The following is a 17553-nucleotide window of genomic DNA, read 5'->3' on the forward strand; positions in this document are numbered from 1 at the left end:
ACCCACCAGACACAGCGTAAGGAAGAGTCCAGGGGCCTGTGACGAGCACCACATAAAGGCCTGGATGGATAGCTTAGACAGGCCTAGTTTTGCGAAGAACAGTTGAGCATGGAACAGCTATAGGTGCTTGGGATATGTATAGATTCTTTATGGCTCCAGTACCTATAGGATCTCAGCACATCCTTATTGTTCTGATGAGAGAAAGGGGGCTAGGAAGCAGCTTTGAAAGATAGTCTAACAACTAGTCTCCCAAAGCCCATTCCTTAGGAACATTTGATAATTAAAAAAAAAACTTGCCTTGCTTTTTTCTTTTTTTTTTTTAGTGGAGATCTTTGCATGAAAACAGGAACGTTCTTCCTTCTCAGTCTATCTGCTCTTGCTGCTTGTTCCTTACTCAGGTGCAAGTTTCAAATTTCTGTGCGCTGGCTGATCTACCAAAGAGAAGAGCAAACTTGGTTATTCCAGGTGTCGTCCAGCATTTGGGCATGAATATCAATTAACTGCACCCGCAGACAACACCTGTGCCTGCAATATCATGATCTGCCCATGCAGGGATGTGGGCTTGACTCCCCTCCATTACAGCTCTACGACAGGGCTCTGGTAGATCAGGTCTTAATGTCATCCTCTTCCTCTAGGGCAAGTGGCCGTGAGATCAAACAGATTGTATGACGTCAGCTGGAGAATAAACAGGAGGGGGCAGAAGGACCTCTAAGGGATGAAGATCCTGTTTCTATGCAGATGGCCCTAGCAATAAAGGATGAGGGGAACCCAATACAGAATATGATCCATAAGGAGAACTGTCTCTAAAGGGATTTTTTCCCCAAAGTTTTCCAGGAGGCACCAGCAGCTCATGACATTTTATTTATGTATAGGCCTGATGTTGCAGTGGTTCTACGCCCAGATCGTCCACTGAAACCAATGGAAGTTATATGCATGTGACAGTGCACCTGGCTTACAGTTCAGTGGCTGAACAGAAAAATTCAGTAAAAAAAAAAATATTTCAGGTTGACCCAAAATGACAATTTTTAAATTTTTCCTCACCAAAATAATAATAATAAAAAAAACTAAATTAAATGCTTCATCTTGTTTTTGGTTGCTCCCCCTTGCTCCCCCTGTTGTTGTTGATTTTATGTCATGCCTAAAGTCAAAATGTTTCATTTAGAAAATGTAAAAAACAAATGTTTCAACCCTTTGGGGTCCCCCCCCAGCCAAAACTATTTTCCAAATTCGACCTGAATTCACAGGTAGTTTTAGAAAACCTGAAACCACAGTTTTCAGTAAATAAATCATCAGCCTGAAAAAAAAATGCGCACAAGATCTAGAAGCAAGTCCTGTTTTTACAGATTGAGAGCCTGAGGCACAGAAAAATTACATGATGTGCCAAGGCAACAGAGAAAGACCATGGCCCAGACCCCCAATACCTGTCTCCTGGTCCTGTACTCTGGCTCCTTGCCAATGCTGTTTGTAAGCCTCTGTTTTCAGGGGGAAATGTGAATCTCCAATTCCCGGCACATGCAGTGCATCACCGCACAGGCACACAGCAGGCATCAGAGGCCGCTTCCGGGGCCCTGGATGCAGCTGGGCAGAGCAGCTCATTTATCACTCTGCCTGGCCTTATTCCTGTGGCTGCTGTTTGCAAAACGCAAGCTGAGCAGGGGAGAGAGAGGATTTCTCAGTCAGCTTCAGAAAGGACTGAAAACATCTGCCCTGGCCGCCAGCACCTCCTCAGGGGAGAGCCGCGGCTCCAGCAGGCTCTAAACAGGATTCTCCACAGCAATTCCATTCAGTCTGGTGGGCAAAAGCAGTCCTTTTGATCGTTTTAAAGTGAATTTAGAGCTGGTGAAAGGGGATTGAAGACACTAGTAGCTGAAATCCACTAGCCACAGGATGGACATAGCTAGCACAAGTCCCTACACAACACATGGTCCTCCACCCCGACATACAGAGACCTCTGTAGTGGTAGCAAGATAAACTAGTCTCAGTAGCCAGTCTCTCTGGTGATGGACAAGGATGGCATCGGTAATGGGGGTGACTGATGTGACAGCCCTCAGGAGTGAGGCTTCCTACAGCATCTAGCACAATGGGGTCGTAGTCGATGACTAGGGCTCCTATGAGCTGCGATAAATAATCATCATAATTCTGTGTAGGCCACCGAGCCACTGCCAGACTAGAGTGGCCATCAGATATGACTGCATCCAAGCCAGTGCTTGGTGATCCATATGCTCAGTACCAATCCCCTGAGCCATTCAGTACCCACAGTAACATGGTTTCTGGTTACAAGCATCGCAAGCTAAACACTCCCCTCGTTTTGGGTGGCAGCATCCCTCTTCCCCCCCCCCCCCATCAACTTCAGTGCTGTCTCCGTGATAGAACGGAGGAGAATTTTGTGGCAGAACTTAGGGCGCAGCCCTGCTCTCTCTGAAACCTCTGGCCAAACTCCCATTGATTTTAAAGGAAGCAGTATCAGGCCCTTAATTTGAAATTATTATTTGTACTGCGGTAACATCCAGGAGGCTGAGTCATGGCCCAGGACCCCATTCTGTTAGCCTCTGTACAGACACAGAACAACAGGACGGTCTCTAAACTCAGCATGCAGTGGGCATTTGGAATATACATGCACTGAAATATACATACACTTTTTTAAAGCTAACCCCAGCCTCACGGAACTGACAGCACATAGGACTGGATCCGTAGCTGGGTGAAATCTCTGCAGCTGAAGCCAATGGAGCTAAATCAGGTTGCACCAGCTGGGGATCTGGCCCTGCCATCACCATTGTTGTTGGATCAGGCTGCTTCCTGTTACATCCCAATTTCTGTGTGTGTTCACCCTGGAAGCTCTTTGGGGCAGGGATCTCGCTTTCCTGTCTCAGTGATGGCACCTAACACACTGTTGGAGCTGTATGCGAATGATACCACATTACCAACAAGCACTCCCCAAGTCAGCGGGCCTGATTTATGGTAGCAGAGGCTTTTAGCACCATTGTGGCATCTCCTGCCTATGCTCTGTTTCTAGTATGCTGAGGTTAATATGGAAATTACTAACTGCTTATTCTTTCCAGCTGTTCCGTGAATCAGAGTGTGCACTAAAGCTTATTTCAAACACCACACTACTTTGGAGTCAGCGTGGCCGTTCCCCAAACCACCCCCTCTCTGTAATCCTGCTCTTGGTATGTTGTTTGAAAACGGAATATTTCTCTAACTAGTCAATTCAAAAGTATGTATAATTTAAGACACAAGCCCAAGGCAGTGCTGTGCTGGGAGACGCAATGCCTTTTTGATGGAATCTGTAGGGGGGGAGCAAAATGGGTTCTCTTGTGCTCCTGAGGTTTGGGGTGATTATTCTGCTGTTTCTTGGACATTTTGTCAATGGAAGCACCATCTAGCAGAGGGTTAAAAAGATTTTTGGATGTGAATCTTAAACCTAAACTCCCTGTTCATAAAGTGCCACTGAACGGTGCAGGGCTGACAGCCACACCCCAGGGAGAGTCAAAGCTTCTTCCTGCCGTCCTGCCTTTGCATCTCCATGTCAGAGCTGCAGGAACCACTTCTGGGAAGGAGAAGGGACTTCAGCCTCCATGGGCCATCTCATCCTTTGCCCCTCAGCTGAACATGTTTGACCACTCACCACGGTGCCCCTCAGTGCCAGCTGCAGTACAGGCACCTATCCACTAGCAACTGGAGAGAGAGCCACCCACTCCTTTTACACAGACTCCGCAGTAACCGTTAGAAGGTAGCTTTCAGGGTGAAATCTTGGCCTCGCCACCGAAGTCCGTGGCAAAACTCCCAGTCATCCTCAGTGACCACCCATCAAGGGGTAGAAAGGATGGTCTAGTGGACAGGAACTGGGACTCAGGCTGCCTGGATTCAACTCTCAGCTCAGACACAGACTTCCTGTGTGACCTTGGGCAAGTCACTTCAGCATTCTGTCCGCTCAGTCCTCACCTGGAAAATGGGGATCCCAGTACGGTCTTACTTGGGCATGTCCTGAGGATAACATCCATTAAGCTGGGAAGTGCAGTAACGAGGGCCATGTCACAGAGAGACACCAAGGTCAAACCTTGTGAAAGACTCCACAGTAATTACCAGTTCCCAGACTCATCAAATCTCCTTTCCAAATACATACAGAGTCCAACTGGGAAAAGTAAAGGAAATGGATGATTTAATAGCTGGAGGCAGCTGTGAATGTGTATTTTACTTTGATATGGCATTGGAGTGATTGAGGTTTAAGTAGGTTTTTTTAATTATTCCTAATAGACAAAGTACCACTTTCTGAAGAAATCAGTTTAAAATAATTCATTCTTACATGCTCAGATCCATACTCAAGTTCAGAATGGCTCACCCAGCATCTACAGCTGCATTTCTAAACATCAAGAATAAAATCATCACCCCTCTAGAAATACATCGCACCACTTAAAATGACCAATTTCAAACCGGAATATATGCCAACTGCTGAGAGAATCCTGATAAATATGCCAAGATAAGAATTCGTGCTGATAAATACAAACAGTAACGTAGCTTTGACACCACTAGGAGGTAGAGATGATTATTGCCATTATACAGATAGGGAAACTGAGGCACAGAGGAGTGAAATTGACTTGCCTGAGGTTTCACAGAAAGCCAAATGCATACCCAGGATTAGACCCTGGTCATCTGATGGCGAGTTCTGTGTTACTAGTGTGCCTGGCATGCCAATCTGTTACATGGGTAAGAGGCTGATGATTGGTCCAAAGTTCATCCATCTTGAACTCTGACATACAATCTTTTTCTTGACTTTTTTTTTTAAATGGGCTAATACATGCACTTGGTTTGTGTTTATTATTAAAACTAGAGCTGGTTGGAAAATGGTAAGTACGTTTCATGACAAATTTTCAAGAGAAATGATTTTTTTGTTTAACATTTTGAATTTTTTTCAACTGACTTAACCAGTGATAAAGATTTTGCAGGCTAAAAACCCGCCTTGAGAGAGATCCATAGCACCTCGTTACCTTCCCATTTTGTCTTCATTTGCAAACTCATTGAAGCTCTGATCCTCCACTGCCCTTTAGCCCGGGTTGTTTACACGCATACAAAGGAGTGTACCAAGGCTGCCATTCTGGTTTGCTAGTGTTTCACATCCACCTTTGCACGGGTGTAAACGTTGACACGAGTTCCACTGCAGCTGAGAATCAGTCCCGGTGTAAGATGTAACTAAGGGCAGAATTTGTTGATGATGCGTGAGCCCAAAAGATATATGCAGGGAGCAGATCGTTGCTAGCTTTGCAAATCCACTGTTCTGAGCAGGCCACCCTAAAAAACATACAATGTGAAATCTGAGTTAGCTTGTCCCAAATGATGCAAAATAGAAAGTTCGCTAGCGGAAGAGGTAACTCCCAGGAACACGATACACAGAACCGTGTCTCATGTTCCCTGCAGGTCAGTCAGACCGGCTGCATCCAGAGATGGAGACAGGCAGCTCATAAAGAGCATCTTTCGTTAGTGCAAATGGTAACTGGAGGTCACCCATTAATATTTATCAAGAGCGAAAGCTGAACTCCAGCAGAGGTGAAAAATAGCAGTAAACAGGTGCTGCTATTTGCTGGCATGACAGCTCAGGGAGAAGCTTGAGAAAAAGATAATAGAGCCTGAGACAGGCAAGCTGTTAAGGAAATGAATGAAGATGGTTTGATTTGAAAGCTTGAAGGCAATATTTCTCCTCTTGTGAAAGCGTTACCTCACTTGCTAAACGAGCGAGCTCAGCCTACTGTCCAGGGGTACGTACGCCACCCAGCTCATTCCATTTTTAGGTTATGTTTGCATATAGCACAGCTCTCTAGCGGTGGATTCAGAACTGCTTGGATATGTCATAGGCCCTATACTGCTAAACCCAATGGAGAGCCTCTGTTAGCTCAAGTGGTAGAGGCCTTGGCTTTTGTTCTATCCTCAATGTCACTGCACAGTTCCAAATGCTTGTGATGTGCGGCATAAGGACAGCCATGACGTTGCAGATGGCCATGGATTTGTTACAATAATAGGCAAACATAGAGATCACTGAAATGCAGCTGCTTCTGGGGTGGGATGTGGTGACTATTTAAAGCAACAGCAACAGTATGCAATAGTTTTCAGGAAGTGAAATCAAGAGCAGCTCCTGCAACTAAAGTGCAGAAGGGACTAGTAACACCCCGGACTGGAACAAGTTTAGGACACTTGAGTTAAGCACCTTAGACCTGTGCAAAAGGCCATTGGATGACCACCAGTAGACAGAAGGAGGTTGGTTTTGCAACTTAACCAAAAGATGAGCGCCTCCTTGTGGCAGGACATTAGTACAGTACTGATCCAGATAAGAGTCCTCCTGCTGGCTCACCCTCACCATCCTAGCTAGTCTAGATGTTCAGTGTGATTCCTTTGTATCAACGCCTCAGGCAAATCAAACATCCTTATGGCAAGGAAAGCTTGGTTGTCCAACAAGGCACATCTGTCTGTTCGCTCTCTGGACTCTGAACGGATGTGGGTAGAAAACACACAGCTGTATTTCACAACAGGAGGGGAAGGCACGTTTCTCAGCAGTCCTCATGCTGGAGGGCAGCACCATTACACATCATGTGCATGTCTTTCTGTATCAACCTCACCAACGTGCTGTTGCCATTTGCCCAGGTATCCCGCTACGTACGTCCTGCTGATCGGACTCAGATTCAGCAACAGCCTTCGAACATGGTCACAATAGGGCGCAAATAATCAGTAATAAACTATTACGGAGTGCTGGGGAGGGGAGGAGCAAAGCGACTTCAACCTGCCCCAAAAGGACCCTCACTGGCTGGGAGGAAGGTCACGGTCACACATGGCCTTTGAAGGAGGTGGTGAGGCACTGGATAGAGAAAAAGGAAAGGGTCAGGCAGACAAACAAGCTGGTTAACCCAGACTCGGACTGACTTCAGGGCTGAATTGGGACCAGTTAGGGTTAATGTGATCTTCACACCCCAACGGTGAGATTAGAGATTCCCAGGATCGGCACAAAGATAATCCCCATTCAGGTTCTCGACCAGGAGGTCACAGCCGGGTGTCAGGGGCTCACAACCAGCCTGCCTTTTCCAGAGTGTTAATGGGAGAGGGGTCCCAGGTAGACCCCCTAGATGGGGTGGAGGGTCTGGGAATGGAAAAGACTGAGACCTGAATGGGAGGCTTTACAGAAGCCAGGACATGCCTGTTTCAGTTGGCGAATCCTGGTCTAACTGGGCAGTGCGTTCTAGCAATCGCCGCTGACCTGTCCTTTTCCTACCCTGCCAGCGAGTGCTTCGGGCCGGGCTTGTTTCTGCATGGCTGTTCCCTTTAAAAGCAGGAATTAACCGACGCGAGGGAGCTCCCGGAGAAGTTTGGATGGATTTGGCCTTGGGTCAGAGACAGGCGGCATATTTACCAGAGCAAACAGGAGTTTCATTTGAAAGAAAAGCAGAGGGCAGCCTGCGCAGGGCACCTGGAAACGCTGTTAGAGAGAAAGGGCCCTGACAGGCCATTGTCAGGGCAGGGAGCTGGGTGCCCAGAACCACGCTGCAGTGCCCCATGCACCTAGTATAATTCCCTCTACTCACGTGCCTCATTCTCTGCAGCTCCCCTTCTATTCCAGACCTGACCTTCCCTGCCCCCCGCCCCACAGCTCTGCCTGTGCACCCCCCTCCTGAGCGCTTCAGGCCCCACATCCCTTTCAGAAGGCCTGGATGTCTCCTGGGCTGATTAGCCAACAGCGCTAGCAGGGGGCGTGGTTGGTGCTTTGTGGCACTCACAGATATGCCCTGGAGACTGTGCTCCAACCAACAAACCCACCCAAACTGGGACCCGAGACAGATGTGATCCTACATCTTCAGAGGTCAGAAGGCTTCGCTCTCAACTCATTGCACCACCAACAGCCAGACTGAGTGTGGGAGGAGGAAAGTGATGAGCTACCCTCACGTACCCCCAGCCGGAGCCGTTTCATCTGTACCTCGCTGCAGGTAGGCAAGGGGTCCCCTTAGTCCTGACTCCCGCAGTGACTCAGGTGCATCCTGGCGATGGGCTATCCAGTTACCTATGGGCTCCGTGCGAGCCTTGAGAAACCCACCTATGGGTCTGGCCAGGCTGCACTTAGCCATAGTTCCTCCCTCTCGTCCTGGTGCTGGCCAGAGGCCAAAACACTGTAATGTAGAGCGGCATATGGACTGCTCTAAATGTGCTGGATGGAGCAGGTTCCCTAGGGACTGCTCCGCCAGTGGGGATCACAGTGCACTGTGAGCTCTGGTCTCACCCCAACATGCTTTAAGCTGACCCCAGGCACTGGATCTAGTTTTCCTGAGCTCATCTCTGCACCCTCCAGGTCACTTGTTCAAGTATCACCCAAGCCCTGGGCTTTGTTTGCACAGATGCTGTAAGAGGGTGATTTGTGCCTTCAGCTCCGCCCCTTGCTCTCTTCCAGCTGACAGATGCTAATGACCCCAAAGCAGCATCTGCAGGAGCGTGTGGGCTAACGCCGCCGCAGGGCCTTGCTCAGTGCAGGGTGTCAGCATGCTGGCGTGAAGTACTGCAGTCAGCGCCGGCACTAGGTGGAAAGTTGCTGAATGTGTATTGTAGCTACAGTGTCTTTGCTCTACGAAGCACTTTCCTAAATGCTGCATCAAAAAGTGCTGCTCCCATCACAACCAGAGGCCGACAACTCAACCCAGAGTGCCATTTCCTAGCCAGCCCCGTTCAGGGCCTGATTCTACAGCCCTAACTCACCAAGTCATTCTTGCTCCCATAGGCAAACCCACTCACGGGCAAGTGTTCCTCTCATTTTTGCTCCGGCTGGTGTCTCGTTGGTGGAGTTCTGGCGCTGTCCTTGTAAAGTCAACAGTTGGATGCTTGTACATGGACCTGGGCAGATGTCAGGCTAAAGCCTCGCGCTCTCTCACACGGCGGGGGAGAGAGGAAAGCAGCGTTGCTCTTCTGGGAAAAAGAGAAGCCCCTGCAAGAAACATTGATTTCTCCTTGCGTACACTCGTTTATACATTCACAATGGTGCCACATGCTTTATGTAACACAGCTGCATCTTTCCTTTCCTCTCTGAGCGATGGAGGGAGCAGGACCTGACCTGTAGCATAGGATTCCACTAAGCCAGAGGTTGCATGCACACACCTCCCACTGAAGTCAATAGGTCCCTGGATTCTATTTCTAGCTCTGCCACAGGCTGCCTGTGCAAACACAGGCAAGTCACTTCACTGCTCTGTGCCTCAGTTTACCCACATCATTTCACCTCTCCACCGCTTCCCCATCTGTTCAGTAGGGATAACCCCTCCCACACGGACATTTTGAGGGGCAAGTCACGGTCTCTACAGGGCTTGACGATGCTTGGATGGAAGGTGCAAATATTCTCCTTGCTTTGCGAGTCCCCTGCCAGCTCTGTGGCAAATGCATTGTTAATTTCAACAATGCAAGTATCCAACAGCACAGACACAGAGTAACTAATGAACTATAGCAGCGGCAGCAGGCTTTGGGGAGCATTCAGAAGGGAGCAGGCATTGCTTTGTTTTAGTAACACATTGTCTGGTTCTTGGCTTGTCAGAACAGAGTAGTACAGACTCATGGAACCGGGCAGGCTCCTGGAATACTCTGTGGACTCTTTACAAGCCAAACTGCAGTTGTGCCCCTCCGGGGGGGCGGATGGGGGCGCTGTGATTTTGACAGAGCCAATCAACTAAGCAGGTATGAGGCACCCAGATACCACGTTGATGAGCTCAGTGCAAACACAGACAGGGTCAATTAGCGAGAGAGAGTTCTGGCCAGCGCTTGGAGGGGAGGTGTTGGAGGAAAGGCCCGGGTGCTGCCTGCGGGAAGCTGTGCTGGTGATTCACTCAGTGGCACTCTTCCGCGAGTCGGGCGCGAGCCAAGTCCTTCAACATGGTGTGAGGTTTTTTAAGACTCCTTTGTCCCCCCTCACCGCTTCCAGAGCACTATGCTCTGCCGTGCCAAGCCCCTATGCCAAAGGGCCATGTCAACACGGTGGCTATTAGAACCTGCTATTAAAAAATCACCAACCATCTTTGAATTCTATAAAGCAGTAAAAATACTGGGGATATTAGCCCTGTGGACCCCGGCTGCAGCCATTGACAGGCCCGCAGCATGCAAATCTACCCCTAGCTCTTTCCTTTGCCCCAAGATCCTAATAGCACTGCCCCCATAGGGGAGCTAAGGGTAATTAAGGCTCGGCCCTCCCAGAGCACCTTCCCTGCTAGGTCCTCAGAGTGCCTTGCCAGCTACTCAAGCCTCCTGAACTATGTGTCTGGCATGTGTCATTATTCCAAAGAGGAGGTCAAGAGACCAACTAATGGAAAGGATAACTAGTGGCAGTGCTGAACATTGGATTCCTGAATGGGTGTCCCCGACTTTAAACACACATGCATCCGACGAAGTGGGTATTCACCCATGAAAGCTCATGCTCCAATATGTCTGTTAGTCTATAAGGTGCCACAGAACTCTTTGCTGATTGTAAACACACATTTACTACAGAGAGTGCCATGCGCTACACGCCTGTAGTTCAGGAAGTGTGTGTGTTTGTGTCTTCACACACACACACACACACACACACAACCTGCTTTGATGCAGGAACATCTGAAGCTGTTTTCTGGGCAACCCATGCCCATCGTTTGAGAGGGAGGGAAGGCATCTAGCATGACGCTGAAGATGCCCCAGGAGGAAATGGTCTCTGGTTTTAACTTTCTATTCCAAGCCCATTCACTGAACAGGTGAAAATGCCATCTGCGCTCTCCTCCTCTGCCTTTGGCGCGGGTCCAGCCCTTTGGAGTTGAACTTGAGCTGCTGAGAACCAGCCTGGAGGGGGCCAGTCACCAGCCAGGACATCCCTGCAAGGCTGAGCCTGGTGTAGCATCCTCTTTGGCTCTGGGATCTCCATCACTGGGCCCTGTGACCCTGGGCTGGCTCGTCCCTGTTCACAACTCAGCCCTCCGGGGCAGTAAAGAGGCCAGTAAAGCAGAAGTCTAAGGAGCCTGTCCTAAGCCATCAGCCCACTTGGGGGTTGGTAGTCCTTGTCCCCCTTTGTATCACGGGATTTTACCTCCCCTTCCTTGGGGGTCGGTAGGCAAACCCAGGCGCTCCCTCTCCTCCGGTTTCCAGCCAGGGACTCGATATTAAAAAGCTAGAGGCTGCAGTCCCATAGACTTGCTGCGGTTTCCCTCGGCCACTTCATACCTTCGGTCTGAGGAGAGTCCCCTGAGGTTACCTGACAAACTGGGTCTCCCAGTGATCTCACTCCTGACATTCCTGTTCCTGGGAGCTCCTCTCCTCTGGAGTCTCCTGCACTTTCCTCTTGGAGGAGCAGCCTTTTATCTCAGCTGTGGCTGGCCCAATAATTAGCTGCAGGTGAGGGAGTAGCTGTTCTGTCCATTAACCCCTTGGTGGCTGTTGAAGCTTAGGGTCTATTCATCCCATCTCACAGTCCTTTTGGAACATGGGGCCAGATCCTCGGCTGGTATAAACTAGCACAGTCCCACTGTCCTCGGTGGAGCTACGCCCGTTTACATCTGACCCAGGAGTGCTACGCTCTCCATTAAACATCACGCACATTTTTCATGAGAGGAGTCAGCTCCTGGATGCCGTCCCATCTCACTTCAATGTAGCTTTACCAGTCCTGATCATCTGCTCTCCTCATCCTCGTCCCTCCAATTTTACACCTCTTAACTTGGGATTTCTGAAGGGGCCTGCAAGTTAGGTGTCCAATTTGTATTGAAAGTCAACAGAATTTAGATCCTTAATGACAGTCACAGCTGTTATGTTCCTCTCTGAGCCTCAGTTCAGAGATGGCTGGTAAGTTGTGGGATTGATGGGTTACTGCATTGCTGGTCTGGAACTGGAATTTGGACATTTGGGGGAAAAAAATCTTTCTGAATGGAAATGAAATGTCAAAATTTCCCATGATGGGTCAGTTTAACTATTTCCTTTGCATTTTGATATTTGCAATGCTACTTTTTTAAACAACAAAATATATGTATCTTAGTTTTTAATTGTATGTGTATCTTATTTTTATTTTTAATTTATTTTAAGTTAGAGTTTTATATTATTTTGCTTTGTCTTATAATTTATAATACAATATAAAAGAAAAAGTCACTATGAAATGAAAAATCAAACCGTTCTGTTCTGAGAAGGCAAACACACGGTCTTGGGCGCCGGGCTCACCTTCGGGTGATTGACATCTGCTTCCTTCCCCAGGTCTCCTACAACTGACCTGTAGGGCCTGCCTTTTAAACTTCCTGTCCCGCCCCTCTGCTTCCAGTGGGGGGCTGGTTCAGCTCTGCCCACCAGGGGGAGTGGTGTAGTCCCTACCCCTCAATCTTAGAGGGAAGCCACGCCCCCTCATTCAACCCATCTAATCCCCTCCCTGTGACCTTCCCAACTGATGCAGCAGGTTGCGCAGTGGTAGCCATGGGGTTGATGGCTAATTCCCACCTCTTTGTAAGTTTCTCTCTACTGTATTTGCCAGTAACTTTTAAGTGGTTTGAGCAATGGGTTTCCACCACTCCAGCAGGTGGAGTATTCCACCTTTTTGGTTCTTTTCGAGTGTCGTGATCAGCTGGAAGGCCCCAATTCTGGATAAATGGCCAGATTTCCCCATGTCCACCCCCCACCACAGGTCTGTTTGAAATAGCCCCAGGAACATTTATACCTGTGCACATCCGGCACCCCTGTGAGATTACGTTTCAAGAGTGTGCAGTGGGGGTTAGAAGCAAGGGACGGTGATGTTTGGAGGAGACTTGGTCTGGGTCCGGGAATGAAAGTTTTGGTGCCAGTTTCACATTCAGGTTGTTTCTACCTCTGCCTCAAAGAGGGCTCAATCCTGACTCTTCCAGCTCAGCCAGAAGGCCACTAGAAATGTGCACCAGGGAGGAGCCGGGCTACATTCTGAAAGGGCATAGCCCACTTCTCTGCACCATGCCCTTTGCGGTGCATCATGCCACTGTGCTGCTAGCCCTTGGGCACAGGCGCACTGAGACCCAACAGAGGTACATACTGCCAGGAGGAAGGCTCCTTGCACCTCACCCACTCCCCAAAGCCCCGCCCAGCACAGGCTAGCTACAATCTGCCTCCAAGTTAGGCATTTTGTAGAGAGCAGCAGAACATAGGCCAAGCCCTGCTATCTGGACCCCTTGTCACTCCTGTTCTCTGAATCCCAAATTCGTATGCAAGCTGAATGTTGGTTATCTGAAACGCTGACTCTCCAGAGGTACCAGATGTCCCCAAGGGTGGAATTCACTAAACAAACGGCCTGCGATGAATAATTCAGCCTGCTCTCATTATTAACAACATCTTGCAGGATTGGGTGAGCCCACACGAGTTGATTAGCAAGCCAGGAGTCCTTACTCTCAGCAAGTTTTCTACCAGGGCAGGGGATCAAGATCTGTAAGAATTGGTGGAAGTGCTTGTTTGGAAGGTTCTACTCTGGCTTCAGTTGGCCAAGTGATCTAGAGGTTTTCTCAGAAAGCTCACCCCGTAAATACAGGACACTCCTGTATGGAATGAATCAGGTATATATTGTCTCCACTGGGAGCAGAGGGGGTGGGGAAGGAAGCACATGTGTTGGAAAGCTTTAGTTCCAGAGAGCTGCTCTGCACAGAAAATAAAATACAAAATCGGGAGGCATGGAGCGTGACATGCATTGCTACGTAGTAATAACCGCAGGATGCATTCGCTACAGCCGAGTGATACATTTACACAGCAGCTAGAGAATCAGGATTCCTGGGTTCTTTCCCCAGTGCTTTGCGATCTATCTTGGTATGTATATAGCCCCAGCTACGATAGTACCTGGATACCTGACAATGCACTTATCCGCACAACCCTCCTGTGAGGCAGGGCAGGGGGTTATTCCCCCACTTGTACAGATGGGAAGCTGAGGCACAGAAAGACTAAGTGACCTGGGCAGGTCGCTCAGGTAGCCCGTGATGGAATTGGATGCAAGTCCCTGGCTCGCATTCTGACAACTGGCCTTCCTTTTTATTTTTGTTAACCAAGTCACTGTGTCTGTTTCAGGTTTCTCATCTGTAAAACATTGACATTAACACCTTCCTACTTCCCAGGGCTGTTGCTTCATTCATTAGAGCTTGCTAAAGAGCCGGAGGTTACTAGAGCCTCCAACTCACATTCACACACAGTATGGTGTGGGGGGAGGAGGACAGGTAAGTACCCAGGTTAATAGATTACTAGACAAAGACACAAATTGCAGTGGAATTTACATCTAACTGACCCAAATCCACCCCGGCACAACGTCACAAGAGTCCACGAACCAGCTGGGAATCACAGTCCATGGCTTTAAACCAAGGAGGATTTGACCCTTCTTTGCATGTCAGGTGCTGCTTTGGTTTGTTTCTTTTTTAAAAAACTGGAGCTGAAATATGGGCTTAGTGGAGGGCCAGACACCTCCCTGTTGCTATAATTTGTAAATCATCCCCCTCATTTTGTTATTCAATGTTTTCCCCTTTGTGTGTTAGTGTATTCCAGGTACAGTACCATCTTCTCAGCCAGCCACAACCACTTATTTATTCTGTCTGGCTGAAAGCACATACCCCTGGGCCCTGGTCTGGCCGAGCTCGGCCAATCACTTTACATTTCTGCACCAAATGCAAATTTTCATCAGCTCACCCACTCCTGCCAACCAATAGCTGTAAGTACAAACAACAATTTAGAGTGACTCTGAACACAGAGAGGCTCTAACCACAACACTGGGGCTTGAATGAATCTCAAAGTTCAGGATGGGTTGACCCTGGAGTTTGATAACGACATTCAGAGCAGATGACCGTACCTTAGAGAGCACTGGGTGACCATTTGCAAGAGCGGTCCTGTTGATTTAGGAAGTGGATCTCTGCAGTTGATTTGAATTTGCACCATTTGAGGTTTTCAGTCATTCGGAGATGCTTCATCTGAATGGAGTCCAACTTCTTTTCAATCTCCACGGTGAGGGGTCAGGTTTCAGTCCTCTACGTCAGGACACTGACCACCAAAACATGAAGCCTCAGCGTCATCTCTCTACTTATCGTGGCGCTTGGTTTGCAAAAGACCTTCTTGGAGAGGTGCCCAATTACTGACACTGGTTTTGCAGGGCGGGCTTCGAGTTCTCTCTCAATGCCACCCATGTTATTGACAACAGAACCGAGGTAGGTGAAATCACCAGCAATCGCCACTGGGTTAATTTTCTGGCAGACTTTTGCTGCTGAGCTTTCCAGGGCTTTACGTGCCACAACCACCTCATCCATTGATTCAAACACTATCTCCTCAGTAAAATTGACACTGGTAAGGTTCTTATCATCATAGCATAGGCCTGAAATGCATTTACCTAGTGTCTGGTCAAGCACGTAGTCTATGATGGAATACTCCAAATGGCTGCCCGCTTCTCTCTGGGAATCATCTTCAACATTGACCCTATGAATACAGGAGGAAAAAGACCCCTTGGAAGACCTCACATGGTGTTGACGGACACCTGTCTGTCTCAAGCATCCCATCCTGTAACACGCCAGATCTGGCTCAGGACAGAATATCATGGAGGCACATAACTCGTTCAGTGGCTTCTACACGGTCCATGAGACCGAACCGAACCTTACAACGACAGGGATCGTTTGCAACATTTGACTATATGCCTAGAGCTTGGACCTTAACCTCTTAATGGTTTGTGGGGGCTTAAGATCCAGGGAACTGATCCAGAGCAATTTCAACGTCCTTGGAACGATTCTAAATCCCATCCCAAATGTCAAACCCAAACTTCTGACTCAGCTCCCACTTTGGCAGGATGCCAAGGAGGAACTGAACACCCCCAGCTGTGGTCTAGGAGTGAAGTCCCGGCCCCGTTGGAAACAAGGCAAAATGCCCATTGACTTCAGTGGGGCCAGGACTCCCCCCCATGAGAGTTATGAGAGCTTGACCCTTCTCAGGACTTAGCCTCAGCATAAGGATGAAAAATAAATTAAATAAGGTGTCCCAGGATTGTGCCCCAAGAGAATGTATTTCCTGACCCAAGCGGATTCCCCCACCCCCTGCCCCCACCCCAAATACATGATAAAAAACAGTGAGTTTATCTTAAAAATATATATATAACTCAGTGAAAAGCTGCTTTGCTTTTCTTTGTGTGAAAGGTTTATGCATCTCTGGAGACCGCTTTAATAAAATGCATTCTGGCTCTCCAAGCATCTGCCTGCAAATCAGGGGCCAGCCTTTCCCTTCCTGTGCCGACCTGCTGGAGTCTGCTGTTATTCTTGGCAGGCCGCCCTGAGGAAGAGAAATCACACTCCCCCCAGCTTGGAGCGGCTGGGAAATGCTGATGTCATGACACCTTCCAACATCCTTCAAGGTCAGGAGGGAGGATAAAAGGGGAGAGGTTTGGGTTTTTTTTTGTTTTTTGTTTTTAAATGGTAGTTATTCCCTTGCTCAGGCACTTCCTTTTCATGCTCCCTGTTGTTTCACAAGATGCTGCAGGCTCCACACTTTAAAAAGCCAAGTGCCAGGGTTATAAACCGCTCCCTCCTACCTCTGCAAGATGGAACCGAGACTCCTTTCGCTGACCATTGGCTGGGAAAGCCGCATAAATCATTCCCCACTGGCCAATCACTGAGGGAATTGGCACCAGCAAACTTTGCTGTAGCTCTAGTTTAGTCTGTGTCATTCAGCTTAGCATGGCAGCCAGCAAAGGAAGACTCGAGATGAACTAGTACTAGACTGTAAGCGCTTTGGGGCAGACTCCATCTTTTTGTTCTGGGTTCATACAGTGCCTAGCGCACTGGAGTCCTGGTCCATGATGGAGGTCCCTAGATGCTACCACAATACAAATTAATAATCAAAGCAACACTCAAGCAGTCCAGTGTTTCTTGAAAACATTTATGTACCAAATCATACTTTGGACTTCCCTTTCCTCTGAAGAAATATTTCACAACTTGACTCTAGTTAAATCTCACCTCTGCCGAACCTCCTGGCTTGTACATCAGCAGGCCAGGGCCTCAGCAATCTAATACATTCTCAGTTCTAAAAGACAGGGGACATTGAGTTTGATTTGAAGTTACTAGCTGCAAAAATAGGATACTGGTACACCTTCTAGATTGCGTGGACTAATGCTCTCTTTGGAAAAGAGCTGAGACAGATAAAGAGAAGATCATTTGGTTCCTCTCTGCTCAGGAACAGCCGGTTGCAGTTGCTGTAAGCACCTTTGCGCACTAAAATTCAGGAGAATAAAATGAATAGATGCTCCCAGCTGTTTCCGCAAAGCCAGCCCATGAAACCGTGTTTATAAATATTAAAGTGACATCGCCGTGCGGCAGTTGCGCCTGGAATGACTCCACTGCGTACAGAGTGTTATTTATTGTTTATTGCACCGTCCAGTAGCGTTCCTGTTTTATGTGCCAGCATCTCTTCGGTGCACTGATGTTTGGGGGAAGTGCGTGATCCATCATGCAGAGGCAATGGCACACGCAGTCAATGTAGGCCATGCCCCAGGCTCCCTGCAGAATGCATCGCATGGCTGGCCTGCATGGGGCACGCAACTTCAAACGGGCTCATCCTTTGGGGGCCCCATTTCACAGGCTC

Source organism: Mauremys reevesii, linkage group 16 (assembly GCF_016161935.1).
Source record: "Mauremys reevesii isolate NIE-2019 linkage group 16, ASM1616193v1, whole genome shotgun sequence".
NCBI classification, from domain to species: domain Eukaryota; kingdom Metazoa; phylum Chordata; order Testudines; family Geoemydidae; genus Mauremys; species Mauremys reevesii.